Raw genomic sequence first — 15,176 nt, forward strand, 5'->3', positions numbered from 1 at the left:
AGTTAACTTCTTTGCATGCTTTATTTTCTGTAATTAAAAAGGGAAGCAATTCTCACTAACACCATTTCTCAGAGGAGAAAACAGACACAGGGATGTTCTATGACTTCCTCACGATCACCAAGCTACAAGTGAGAACTGGGCTTTGAATGGAGATCTACCCATGCTCCTAAAGTTGAGCCATCCTCCAAGGAAAGGACAGCACCTGTAAAAGCTCAGTGAATGGGACAGAAGTGTACTCACTAAGGCCTGACCAGGCTGGTACCCTGATCTCCAACTTCCAGCCTCCAGAACTGGCAGAAACACAATTCTCTTCTTGATGAGCTCCCCAGGCTACGGATCTTGGCTGTAACAGCCTGAACTAGCTCAGAAGTGCTATTCCACCATCTGTGTCCTATTCCATCATTCAGAAGGGAGTCACTAACCCCTCAGTGCTGTCTTTGTGGATACTACCCACCCAAGGCTGAGATGAGGCACAGGGTCTGGTTCTAAATAAAATGGGAACGCACTGGAAGGTGCAATGTCAGAAAAGGATGTCTGAATTTCATTTAATCTCAACCTCTACTGGTGGAGAATGAAAGACGAGGCCCAGAGCAAAATTCGTTTTTCCTGAGATCACACTGTGGACCCCAGGCCCACTGGAGTTGTATTCCATGCTACTTCTCACCCCTTCTTGTAGTTCTTCCATCTTGCAGGGTGTGCAAAATCTACAGGGAACACCACACCATGAGTTTTTAAGATTTATCTCAAACACACCTCATGAGCTGCCTAGGAAGGAGATGCTAGCATAATCCCCATTGTTCAAGCTGAGGAGGCCCCAAAACACCAAAGGAGTTCTCTAGGGTCTCACAACTGCTATGATAAAAGGCTGCTCTTGACCCAGCACTGGCTCCTCAAACCTGGGAGAATGGTTATATTCCGGTCTTCTCTTCCCAAGGTGCTGAAGAGGCACACTTTTGCTTAACGGTGAAAGGTAAGGAGTTGATGGGGGAGGGTGAGCGATCAGAAACCCAGAGGGACCTGTGAGTAGGTCTCATGGAAAGGAGGAGCTTACAGGATGGAACCTGCAAGATGTGACCTCACTTCCTTGCTGACAGATCCCCAATAGAACTTAGAATTCTGGTAACTAGGCACCCATATTATACACACAGCCCCATTTCCAGCTCATTTGGTGGGCGACACTCCGGAGAACAACATGTTCTCCTGCTGTGTCCCGACATGCTGCCGACCTCGTCGTCGCAGGAGAGGCCAAAATGAGAGTCTTTCTCAAGAATATAGACATTGGTTCAACCCTCACCCTCGACGCCTCTGGCCCTTTGCCAGAAGGCACCCACAGGTAACACAGGGCCCAGGGCAGGCACGTCCAGGCCAGGCCTCAGCTCTGCCCGTCACGGCAGCGCCGAGCCCCTCCCCATGTGTATGGGGGAAACAGGAGATGAGGGGCCCTCCCTGGACAGGAGCAGGCTGGTTGTCAGGTGTTTGGAGCCTGTCAGGTTCACAGCCCAGACCATGCCTGGCAGGGTGGGAAGGTGAGCGTTGAGGACACACTTTGTCTACTCAGATCTGAATCCCAAGACCTCAAGCTGTCATCTGCCAGAGAACTCAACCTTCTCCGGCTGGAGGTCTATGCAGATGCTCCTATGTGGCAAATATTGTTGGGGAAGGGGGGGGCTAGGAGAAGTTCTAATGGGGGTATCCCATTGTGGGGTCAACCAGACAGGCCACTGACACCTCTTGGCCCGGCTCTTGGGCACTCTCTTTGTAGAGCTCCACACAGTGGATCAAGCAGGAGCTGCTGGATGGATTCCACTTCTCCAACTTCGTTAAAGGACAGGTGCACCATGCCACCAACAACGGCCAGTGCTGGTCTGGGGTGAGACGGGGCACAGAAGGGTCTCCACAGACAGGGACTCCAGAAAACCAGGGTGGGCCCAGGACTCCAACACAAATATGGGGACTCCCTAAGCTCTGTCCTAGGGCTTTCCCACTTTAGTGACCCACTGTCCTATCCCAAAGCAATCTAGCTGCCATCAGTCCCCAGTGACAACTTGGTTACAGGCAAAGTCCCTCTCACCTATCAGAGGAAGATCAGAGAAAATCCTTCTGTTTTCACTTTATGCTATGCCAGAAGTATCTCAGCATGTTGCCACAAGAATTGAGTATAATGGTAACAATAGCAACATACTCATACTGTTATCATTTTAACTCCCCACCCTAAGGGTATCTCGGGCAACAAACAGGCAGCTCTGCTGCCCTGCCAGACCTCCTCCAGGACTTAAAATACAGAACTTTTACACAAACAAGGGTGGGGGGGGGTTGACTACAGCAACAGAAGGTGAAGCTACTCCATGCATTTGTCTTTAAAGTGTCATCTCACAGAACTCATCCCTGCAGGCCAATCGGGCAGGAGCTGTACCCTCACATCTCACTGTAATATTCCTTAAGGGAGGCCATGTTCCACAGCGGGTCAGCCTCTCAGTGCTGGTGGAGCCTGTCATGATAAAATTCCCTTTCTAGGAAGCCGTTCTGCAGGGAGCATAATCCTATGTGTGTCCTAACAGGCTGGAGCAGTTTGCCAGGACTGCCATAACATGCCACGCTGACTGAAGGGCTTAACCACAGAAATCTGGTTCCTCACAATTCTGGACACTGGAACTCCAATGTCAAGCTGTCAGACTGGGGTGGTTTCTCTGGGCCTCTCTCCTTGCCGTGGAGATGGCTGACTTCTATCTCGGTCAGCACAGGGTCTTCTCTTCAACGTCTCTGTGCGCTCACCACCTCTCCTTGTAAGAACCCCAGGCATATTAAATTAGGGGCCACCCTAATGAACTCACTTCACCTGAATTACCTCTTGGAGAACTCTGTGTCCAGACACAGTCACATTCTGAGTCTCTGGGGTTGAGAATAGAAACATTTACATTTGGGGGAGGGGACACAATTCAATCCATAAAATACACAAATCCCCTGCGGAAGATAGACACCCGGGAAAGGGATATCTGGGTGAAAGGATATGCAGTCATCAAGTTTCAACATCTCTAGCCAGTTGACTGTCCAAAAGAGTTCCAGCTGGTCACACAGTCACCAGCAGCCTCTGAAGGTAGCTGCTTCTCTGAACGCAGCCTCCCCTGAACACTAACATGCTTTAACATTTTGCCAATCTGTTGTTCGTGTGGCAGAGAAAATCACCTTGTTTCATTTCCAGTTTCAAACGTACATTTGCGTAACCTTTCACGGCTTCAATACCTGCCTGCATTTTCTCTTCCCCAGTTGTCTGGCAGATCTTGGGCCTTGGGATGTGCTCCCTCCCACCCTGGAGTTTTCCGGCATCTTCCCCTTGCCCAGGGCTGGGATGGCCATAGCTGTTTCTCCAGACTCACGTTCATGTTGAAAGAACAAAAACAATCCTATCCCTTTAAGTCAAAAGGTTCTTCTACTAGAGCGTCTTGTCCTGTGCCCTGCTGCTAAAATGAAGAGGGGACCAGGCCTCTCCAGGCCCTTCCCCTCCATATCAGAGGTGGAGCCTCAGGTGGCCTAGAGGGAATTTCATGCAGTCCTCCCTGTGGAAGGTGCTCCCTTCTGACCCAGGTGCTGTTCAGCAGCCATGTGAAATCCAAAAGCCCGTGTCTCTTCTCTACCATGAGGGTGATTTGTGAGGATTGCAGGGATGATGCTCTTCATGCAGGCTGCTGATTCACAGGGTGCCATTGCCCAACAGCTAACAAACACCGTGACAATGCCTTGAAAGCAAGAATCATTTATCACTCTCCATCCTCACATGCAATTTTACTTTGAAAGCCTAGAACCCTTTTCACTATGGGCACCCAGGTTCTCCACATGCACAAGTCCCTGAAGGGTTGATGCTTCTTGGTGTGAGTTCCAGATCCCGATCCTCTGGTGGTTCACAGTGTTACCACTGACTCCCATGTCCCTCCTTTTCCCCCTAGTATGAAAATCAGATCTGCAGGATGCCAACTTTCCAGCCCAGCACAAGGGAGAAGCTGTTGGACTCCCTGGTTCCAGCCTTGCTAACTAAACCCATCTCCTCCTATGCCACCTGCCTGGGCCCCTCCTGGGACTTTATCACCGTGCCACATTTTTTGGAACTACTGGTTAGAAGGTGAGTGCCCATCCCCTACAAGGCACAGAGGTGCCTCTGTCCCCTACTGGCTGTGCCTTGAAGATGCAGCTCTCAGAGACTCGGCTGGCCCTCTGGAACAGGGAGTAGTGAGAAGATGAACCTCACAGGGTTCTTGTAGGGACTGAATGATCTAAGACACGGCAAAAAAAAAGGGGTCCCTAGAGCCTAAAACTCTGGATATCTGCTGGAGGTGCTGTGATTCATGTTTATTACTTTTCTCTTCCCCCTCACTGAAGTAGTTCTCAGCATTCTGTCTCAATGGCCCATATCCCTCGATGTTTGGAAAAGCACATAGAAAAGCAAGTCTATCATGGAACTGGTAAGGATGTCTGAGATTCTTTCTGGCTGGTCTCTCTCCTCGACACAGAGAGAAGAAGGGACACTTGGTACTGAAAAGAGAGCCACAGGCCCACTCAGACATCTGGAGAGGCTCAATGGGGTTCACCAACGGTTGGGGTTCACTCATTCAACACATACATACAAAACATCTCATTTTTGCATCGCTCTTCTTGTGGTTTGGCATAATTTCATAAACAAAGCCGATGGCAATCCCTCAGTATCGACTCTACTGAGTCAGGCACTCACAGTAGACAGAATAAACAGGTCGTATCTACAGAATGTTAGAGGGGAAACCCTCATGGCCTCTTCTACGTATGGTGGCATCCTCCCAGATTTTGACTAGAATGACGGAGCCCAGCAACAAGTATAAACTGGGTGAATTTAGGATTCTGAAAGTCGTTTTCACCCACAAAACATGGGGGAAAAGATGTGGACTCTGGCTGGGGAGACGCTAAAAGAGCCCTGGGGCTCATACTTCTTATAACGCCCACAAGAAGGCTGACATCTGGGGACTTCCCCTGTAAGAGGCATATAGTGAGTTCTGTAAATGGAGACTTAGGTTCCCTGCAAAGGAGAGGGGAGGCTGGGGTCACAGCTGGCCACTGAGAGACCCACCACAGCACCATGGCTTCCCAGATCTCCCTGTCCTCCTCCACCCAACATCTGCCCCTCCCCTCCTAACCCCAGGAACAGGGGAGCCAGAGCTGGAGCTTGATGAGCAAGCTGCTCACAAATCAGCCTGGAGCTGCAGTCTTGAGTGCCCAGGTGCACAGTGCTGTGCTCCAGGGTCTTGGGAAGAGAATGTCAGTGGGACGCCGGGGTGCAAAAGGGTCTGTACAGCCATGGTGCATGGACAGGTCTGCCCCTTCCAGGACAGCACTGATGGCTTGGGGTAGGGTGGGGCTGTCCTCTACACAGGCTGCAACAGGTCAGGGACCCAGAACCACACAAGTGTGCCCTGGAGGGTTGTGTGGGAGAAGGCCAGGCCTCTGACTCAGCTGTCTACTCCATCACCAGCACCATCACCTCCATTTTGTTCACCTGGCCCCTTGAAAACACTTCAGTTTGCTATCAGCCCCCACAACGGTCATCTTTCCGGATAAAGTTGGCCTTCAGGAACTTCACCTGGCCTGGACTGGGCGTGGAGGACCACCAGGAACTTGTCCTAGGCCAGTTGGTGCTTCCGGAGCCCAACGAGGCCAAGCCAGATGGTGAGGTGGCTTACAGTCTGGAAGACTTTCCGGGGGTGGTGGTTTGGGGGCTACAATTCCCTTAAATTCCATCCGGTCATTTCTGTGCTTGGAAAGTCCAGTGAAAAGTGACTGGTGGGGTGACCTTTTCCCCTTTTCCAGATCCTACTCCACCTCCTGGGCAACACCCATTAACAATGCTGGCCCTGGAGCCAGCACCACCACTGCTGGCGGACCTGGGGCCTGCTCTGAAGCCAGAGTCACATGCAAGCCTGGATGCACCCAGATATCTACATTCAGCACCAGGGCCAGCACCAAAAGAAGGGCCCCCTCCAGGAACAGTGCTGGAGATACAGTCAGCCCCAGAGTCCCCCTGTTCCGGGGCTGTGAAGAACCCACCTCGTGAGGAGATGCCGGACATCACAACCTTCCCTCCCAGGCTGCTGGCAGAGCAGCTGACCCTCATGGATGTGGTGAGCAGCTGGGCTTTGCAGGCTGTGACTCTGGCACCAACTGTCTCAGACCAGCCTCTCCCTGAGGGGCGGCCAATGCCCTGGGTCCAATTTCAGCCCCACTTCTTACCAACCATGGGATCTGGATGAGTTTCCTCACCCACAAGCCTTCCCTGTCTGCACATGCACAGCAGAGATGGGACATCGCCCGTGCCAGCTGCACAGAGTGACCGTGCAGACTGAATGACAGGGGATGGTCAGAAAGCAGGACAGGGCAGGTGATCACTGAGGGGCAGGCAGGGCCATGGGTCACTCACAGAGCTGCTCAGGAGCCTCACAACCCTCAGCGCTTACTAGGTACTTGATGCATACTAGATTCTACGGCAGACACCCAAGCAGAGCCCATAGTTGCAGCTGCCACAAGGAAAGTGCACCAGTATGGAGAGGAGGAGAAGAGGGCTGATTGGGATGGGAGGAAGACAAGGTCTCAGGACGGACAGGCCTAAGCCACCTTCTAGTCCTTGGAGTGCAGATGGCCTGGGAGAAAATGTCACTCTCTCTTCCCACCCTTGTTGGGTTCTGGGCCATGATGCATTCAGGGCCCTCGGTGGGCAGAAAATCAAACCCAGGGACTCCCACACTTCTGGAGCCCATTTTAAAGCTTTCTGAGCTCCAGCTTGTTTCCTGCCAGAGACCACGGATGACTGTGAGCTCAGTCCCTGCCTGGGACTATGGGTGACCCTGAGCTGGAGTGTGCTGTATCCATGACACTCTCATTCTCCCCAAAAGGATCTGTTCAAGAAGGTGGAGCTCTACGAATGCTTGGGCTCCATCTGGGGCCAACGACATCAGAAGGGGAATGAGCACGTGGCACCCACAGTTCGTGCCACCGTCGCACACTTCAACAGGCTCAAGAACTGTGTCACCACCTCCTGCCTCGGGGACCACAGCATGAGGGCCCAGGACAGGGCCAGGGTGGTGGAGCACTGGATCAAGGTGGCCAGGGTAAGCCATGGTTGGGCCTGAGGCTTCCCTCTTTGAAAAAGGGGAACTGGCTCTTCTCCTCCATCGGCTTTCAGGATTGGCTTCTGTATCGCTAGCCTGAGCCCTGCACATCCCCTAGGAGGTTGTTGCCAGAGGTTCACTGACCTTGACTCCCGCGGCCCAGTGGTAGCTGCTCACTTCTGACCTGGGTTCTTCCTTGGGTTGAACTAAAATCCTCCTAGATGAGTGACATTCACTCGGCCCCAGGTGTGCCCTCCGAAGGGTTCCCAGGCCTCTGCTTCGTCCAGGAGGGGAGATCTCAGCAGAGGGAGCTGAGGCTGAAGTGGGCCAGGCTCCACCCATGGACCTCACAGCTCACTCTTCCCTCTTCAGGAGTGCCTAAGCCTCGACAACTTCTCCACGGTGCACGCCATCGTCTCCGCACTGTGCAGCAAACCAATACATCGGCTACACAAGACATGGGCAGCAGTGTCCAGGTGAGGAGGACTCTCTCCATGGGAGCACCAGGGTTGACCTAGGGACCGTATGTCTCCCCACGTGCCCTCAACGACTCTGAAAGGTTCTTGGAGTCCAGGGACACAAGGCAGGGATGGACTGGTGGGTGTGGTCACTAAGCTGCCCTGGACTTCTAGGCAAGGATTTCCAACTCGGGACTACGGTTTTTTAACCATCAGGAACAGACTAGAGCCAACTGGAGACTTTCAGGTGTTTGTATCCAGCAGTGGAACTGTGTCCAAATAAAAGCTAACTGTAAACAAACAGTGGCTCATGTGAAGTGGAGACGGGGCCCAGGCGAGGAGCATGAAAACTCCCATCCTGTTCCTCTGGAGCCCTTGTCATCAGAGGACCCCACTGGAAACTCTCACCCAGGAAGTTGGGATTATCTGGATTTTCAAACAAAAGGGATTGGACTGGAACTCACAAATCTCCCCAGTGTTTCCCAAATTTACCCTTCTTTCTTTCCTCTGTCCATAGCAAAAGCACAAAATATCTAAAAGAACTCTGCAAAAAAGACACTGCAGTGAAGAGGGACCTGCTGATCAAGGTACAGTGGAGTCTTGGAGATGCAGGACAAGTGTTTAAGGGTCAGAGAAAAGAGTGAGTTTGGAAGGTCATTGGAGCCAGTGTGCAGTAGTTATTTTGTTTTGTTTTGACTTACCTACTAAAAGTGGACTTGAAAAATTCCCTCCATGCCTACCTTGGGCAACAGGAAGAGAGGTGTGTGGATCGACGGGCACGTGGGGGCACAGGGGTAGGAGGCCCTGGAAATGGGATGTGGCAATGGCTGCTGGGCTGCTGAGCAGGGGTGATGAGCTGCAGCATTAGCAGGGCTCTGGCTCTCATGCTGGTCCATGCTGCTGGCATGGAGCTTCCTCCAGGCTGGGGGGTGTTCATGGTAGGTGGGACTTTCTTCCTATCTCAAACTGGCCAGTAATTCCTCAGGAAGCCAGGCCTCTGCTGCTGCTTCTGTCTGCAGTGCACCTCCATGGGCAGGGGCCTCTATCCACACTGCGGGAGAGGGGAAACAACAGAGGAAGCTCATGTGCCAGGGAGTCCAGTGGATTGCCCAGCTATGGGTACCAATGGGCATGCTTGGGACAGACATATGTGTTTGCTGGGACTCCCTGCTCTGCCCTTTGCAGACACTTGAAAAGGTTCATGTCACAGGATTCTCACCAGTGAGCAGTGACACATGTTCATGACAAGCATGTGGGGGATTCAGGCATTCCTAGGGGATCCTCCCTGACCAGATCTCAGAATCCTCCATGCAAATGAGAAGGCAACATGTCACCCCACCCACGATTCTGGAAAACCCTGCCATGTCAGTCAGAGATGGGGACACAGGAGGCCACATCCTGAGTAGAGGAAGAGAGAGTTCTGTGCATGGAAGTCCCCTGAGGGATCAATGGCAACGCAAAATCTTTGACATGGTTAAAATGCAGTTTGTGTGTCACAGACTCCAGCGGGGCTCAGATAGGCAGGTGCCACTTAACCAGGTCTCCTAAAATGCCCTGTCCCTTTCCCATCATTACTGTGCCTGGTTGCAGACCTAGACACTCAAGAGACTCCAGAGAACAGGACCCTGATGGGTGGTGGTGCTGAGATACTGGGTGAAGGCAGCCGAGACACAGCCTCCAGGACAGGCAGGAGGCGCCCTGTCTTTTGGGGTCCTGGGGAGTCACTCTCCACTCTGGGCCTCTGTTTGCTCTTCTGGAAAATGAAGGGATGCTGAGCCTGTAGTGCAGCCCTCACAGGACAGAAACGAGGTTCAAGAAAAGAAAGCAATTTGAGGGTGCTCATGCCTGGTTCTTCCTCAGAGGGATGAGGATGAGAACAATGGCAACAGGAATAGGAAAAAGTACTCAGGAGGCCCTGTGAGGTAGCTGTGGTTTTCATTGCTCTTTACAGAAGAGAGAACAGTCTCAGGCAGGCCCGGCTGCCTGACTGGGTGACACACACAGGAGTGTAGAGCTGGGCCAGTGGAATGAGCACTGTGCCAGGTGACTCATGCCAGTCCCTGGGGATCCAAGTGCGGGATGGCTGGGGTATAACTTGGGGAGGGGAGGAGAGCCTCACTGTCTCCATCACTGACACCTGGCAGGCGGGGAGCTTTAAGGTGGCCACCCAGGAGAGGAACCCACAGAGAGCGCAGATGAGGCTGCGGAGGCAAAAGAAGGTGAGCGAGCCTTATTCATGGAGGGGCCGCGGGGGATCACAGGACAGGGCTCCCTTCCCCGCCAGCTGGAGGCCTCCATATCAAGACAGTGGGGGCTTCCACCCAGCCCTGTCCTCCTGTGGACACTGGGCCTGGAAAATCTCCATTCGAGAGACCAGAGCAAGGGTCTGGGAAAGCTGGACTCAGAGTGGATGTGGGGAAGGGTAAGGCTGGGACCACATGCCCCTGTGAATTGTTAAAATCCCACCATAGAGTGGGATTTTAATAACTAGGAGTGCTTGCTAGACTTGGAGGTCATCTGGGATAGAGGAGGCAGAGAACTGGGAAAGGCAGCTGAGGGTCTTTGGTTGCTCCATCCGGGAGACCTAGGGAGGGGGGTTCTGGAAGACAGGGGCTGATGGGATTTCATGGGACAGGACAGTGGGCAGCCATCTGATGGCCAATACTCATCACCACCTCCCCAACCCTCCTTGGCACAGGGTGTGGTCCCCTTCCTGGGGGATTTTCTGACTGTGTTACAGAGGTTGGATTCGGCCATCCCGGATGATCTGGATGTGAGTGAGCCTGGGGCAGGTTGGTTGGGAACCAGGAGCCTGAGGCTTGGGAGGAGAGGGGCCTGGACCGAGCCCTTAGATCTCAGCCATTGGCAAACCTGCTCTCCTGAGAGCCTCACAGCTGCTCCTGCAGGTGGGGGTGTCAGGCCCATCTCATCACCTCTGCGAGATGGAGGCTCCATGGCAGCCACCAGTCCCTATCCTTGAGTGGTGAAGCTGCAGAGCTGCCTGACTGGAAAGCTGCTGAGATGTGGGCTGAACTGGACTCAGCGACTCACCAGGGTAGTCCTGTAATTGGAGAGTGAAATTGAGCCTCTCCAAGGGCAGGCAGTTCCAGGGTCACTGAGCGCTTTTTTTCTGTAACAGAACTGTTTCCCTGTCATCAGACAGGGTTGAGGCAGAGTGTCCCTGAGCCTCAGCTCCCATGCTCCCTGCTCTAGAGCACGGAGTCTGAGGCATATCCAAATCCTGTCATGTGCACATCCCCTGACCCTGGTGACCCTAGCAGTAGTACAGCATGGGAAGGGGTGGGGTGGGGCTGGTTGTGGGCCAGGGACCTTTCTGATGGACTCTGTCTGCCTTCCAGGGCAACAGCAACAAGAGGAGAAAGGTGAGCAGCTGGGACATTCACATTGGAGGAGGGTGGGGATGTGGACCTCACAGTCCACCCTGGGCAGGACACTCCCTGGCTCCGTCCTCTACATCTTAGAAAGTTACCGGGAGGGTTTGACACACACAGCAGGAAGAGATCTATCCTCATGTAGAAATTGGGAAAGGCACTGGATCAAAGACCAATTCCTGCAGGAGGGGATGTTTACATCCAACTCTGAGAGCAGGCTGGGGACTACATAGGGCCCCTTCAGAAAACTGCCCTAGAGACCAGCCCCTTCTCCCTGCCTACCAAAGCCCCCCCTCAGCATCTTCCACCCAGGCCCTGTCAGCATCCTGCCTTCTGTCTCTAGGAGGTCCGAGTTCTGCAGGAAATGCAGCTGCTCCAAGTGGCTGCCATGAATTACAGGCTTCAGCCTTTGGATAAATTTGTCACCTATTTCCCAAGAATGGAGCAGCTTAGTGACAAGGAGAGGTGAGGGCCTAGCAGACGGGCAGAGGGTGGGAGAAGGCTCTCCATTTTATTTTAACAAGGTTTGGCTCTGTTGCCCAGGCTGCACTGTAGTGTCACCATCTTTGCTCAATGCAATGTCTGCCTCCTGGGCTCAAGCCCTTCCTCAGCCTCTCAAGCAGCTGGGACTACCGCTGTACACCATGTCCCAGGACATGGTACAGCATGTACAGACACCATGTCCTGCTGTTCTGCTGTTTTTCTGGTACAGATGGGGTTTCACGATGTTATCCAGGCTGGTCTCAAATTCCTGGCCTCAAATAATCCACCCCACTCAGCCTCCCAAAGTACTGACAGTACAGGTGTCAGCCACCCCACGTGGCCTAGAGGAGGCTCTCCTGTGGCCAGTTGCAGAGAGCCTGTGGCCATGACTCCATGACCAGCATCAAGCCCTGTTGCATGGGAACTGCTGGGGACCCAGGATTCCAGCTGGGCAGTCACTGAGTGGGGACCTGATGCGTGGCTCATGGTGGCCTCACAGCTGCCTCTCTCTCCTGCAGCTACAAGCTGTCCTGCCAGCTGGAGCCCGAATCACAGTAGGCCGGAAACATCCTGCAGTGGCTGGGACCCCACCGGGGTGCTGGCCAGAACACCGGCTCTGCACCATCCTTCACCCAGACCGTGACACCAGGGAACCACATCGAGGTGGCTGGCAGCTCAGCTGCATCTGGCCCCTGCTCCTCAACACAAGCTGCTCCTGCTGGCCAGGATCAGGCCATGGGACTTTTGCGAGTCGGGGGTAGATCATTTTATGTTTATTTTCTTTAGTATATAAGTAAGGGTTTTTTTCTTAACTTTCATCAAAATAAAATTTTAAAACACTATTCAAAATGTTCTATAGTTGTTGGCATGAGAAAAGTTCAGCCAGTGCAGTAACTGTATACCAGTCTTTAGGATTCATAGTCTAGTATGTCAAATTGAGGCTATGGCTGAACAAGTCATAGAACAGCGTTCACATTACACATGCCAAACATTTCATGTTTTCCCTTTTTATTCAAATTGATTATTGTTAACTCTGTTTAAGTAAAACAAAAAAACCCAAAAATCCTTAAAAACCGTAATATGTCACCCAATCTACCACACTTGTTCTACTGACCAGCTACTCTCAAACTTAAATTCTAGTTAAATTCAACTTCCACTGGGTTACTCTACTTTCTTAAGGTTTGAATATTTAATGAATCACTGAAATATTTACTGAAGGGCTGGAGATGGGAGGTATTTAAGCAAGCAGAAGGGCTGGCCTTCTCCAGAAGTCCTGGGCTGAAGAGAGCTGGCCATCAGTCTCCACAAAATACAGATAAACTTTTTCCACTATGGATCTTCCCAGACTTTCTGACACTTCTCCCCTAAGTGAACATCAAGGAAGGAGAGAATCATTTGAACCCAGTATCAAAAGGATGTCCCAGAGCTTAATTTGAACACAAACCCCATTGTGCCCTATTAGACAGAAACAAGACAAAGAAGTCAACATTTCAGGGTCTGCAATATCATACCTCTAAATCAACACCAAATAAACACCTAAACCCAATCCTGGAGCCACAAAGCTCCTATAAGAAAAGTGGGAGTCTGTATCTCAGCAAAACTTGTATCTCTTCATGCAGTTTACAAAAAGGAAAGAAAACAAAAGCAAAAATTATCTATGGCAAGAAATCTTTGACCATGTAATTGATTTGGCAATACTTTTTCTTATTTTTTGTTCTTTTTGGATGGAACACTAAAATCACTGCTAACAAATGTGAATACAAACACATGAGACTATACATCATTTTAGAGCTACCACATGGGGAAGAGAAACAATGAACTATTAAAAAGAAGGCATCTTACAGATTGAAAGAAAGTTCAGCAGAATCACATCTGTGAAAGTGGTTGTTAATCTAACGTATGAGAAACTAACACTACTCTAACTGGGAAAATGAACAAAACCAAATACCCAAGCTAAAACTGGGCAAAGAACCTAAACAGGCACATCTGAAAAGAAAACACGAAATTCAATGACAGGTCAAAGAGAAGCTGCTCAACCTCACTAATCCTCACACAAATGTCTAAGTAGAAGCCACACTCAAATACCTCTCACTTTAATTAGAATGAAACTTACCAAAAAACAAAACAAAACAAAAAAAAAACCAACACAACCCATACGTTCACAGGCAGAGGCCAACGTAGAAATGCAGAAAAAGACACTTTCATACACTTTTTCTGGGAATGTACATTATTATACACACGAAGCAAAGCAGTTGAAGGTGCCTTAAACATTTTACATTACAACTACCCATTCACCTGGCAATCGCACCGTCAGTTATACACAGAAAGCACATGGAATCTGTTATGTTGAAGAGATATCAGCCTTCCTATGGCGACTGAAGCACTATTCACAATAGCAAAGGTATCCAATCCACCTACCTGTTCGTGCACAGATGAAGGGATAAAGAAACTGCAGTACACAATGGAATCCTCTTCAGCCAGAGTAATTCACGAAACCATGTCATCTGCAGCAACATGCAGAAACCTGGAGGACATGACCTTCAATGAAACGAGTCAGGCAGAGAAAGCCAAACACGACATGATTTCATGCATGTGAGAATGAGATCAGCTTTCTCTCTAAATGACTTTATCTCCTAGATTTAGAAAGTTCCACAGTGGTGAAGGGAGGCTGTGGGATGAGGAGTCGGAGCAGGAACTGGGAAGTGGATACAACGTTACACTCAGATGACAGGAATAAATTCAGCTGTTCTACTCCACAGCAGGGTGTCTAGACTTAACAGTATCCCACCATATTTTCCAAAAAAGGCTGAAAAGAAGGACTCTGAATATTGCAACCACAGAGAATAAATAATAACTACACAAGGTAACAGAGACAGTCAATGCCTTGCTTTCATCATTACACAAGGTATATATGCATAGATCAAAATGTCCCACTCTACTCTTTAATTGTATACTTTTACTATAGAACAAATTGTTCTTAAGGACATAGAAAGAAACAATGCTGAAGTTCATGTGAGACCAGGAAATGCCCTGCATTTCCAAAGCAATTCTGAGAAATCCAAATTACATTGGATGCATCACACTCTAATTTGAAATTTCACTCAAACTCTAGGGACCTGCTTCCACATGGATGAGTGGAAGAGAACAGAGAACTGGCGTAATAAACTCACACACTTCATACCACCTGATTCTGGATGAAATACACAATAAGTAATGGGAAAAGAACTCCCCATATCTTCTGCATATGGCGAGCCTCTACTTCTCACCATGTACCAAAGTTCACTCAGATGAATAAAGGATATAAATGGAAGACCTCAAAGTACAAAAAGCCTACAAGAGACCCTAGGAAATACCCTTCGACATCAGCTTTGACAAAGCATTTATATGCCTAAGACCCCATATGACACTGCAACAAAAGCAATAATCGACATGTGGGACCTAATACACTAAAGAGCCACCACACAACACAAGAAATTACCAACAGAGTAGACAGATGACATACAGGATGAGAGAAAATGTTCCCAAAGTATGCACCTGACCAAGGTTCTAATGTCCAGAATCTACCTTAAAGACCTCACACAAATCAATTAGCAAAACTCCCCAAATAATTAATAGGCAATGGATATAAGCACACACTTCTTGAAAGATGATATACAAGCAACCTAAAATTTGAAAATATGTTGAACCTAATTATCGGAGAAATACAAATCAAAAGCACAATG

At 50.3% G+C, this 15,176-nt stretch overlaps 1 pseudogene; it reads left to right on the top strand.

The window, feature by feature from the left end:
* Window positions 1-1,250: 1,250 nt before the first annotated feature.
* On the top strand, window positions 1,251-10,559 carry LOC126964050 (ral-GDS-related protein-like; annotated as a pseudogene).
* Window positions 10,560-15,176: the final 4,617 nt, after the last annotated feature.

The sequence above is a fragment of the Macaca thibetana genome, chromosome 10 (assembly GCF_024542745.1).
Source record: "Macaca thibetana thibetana isolate TM-01 chromosome 10, ASM2454274v1, whole genome shotgun sequence".
In the NCBI taxonomy this organism is placed as follows: domain Eukaryota; kingdom Metazoa; phylum Chordata; class Mammalia; order Primates; family Cercopithecidae; genus Macaca; species Macaca thibetana.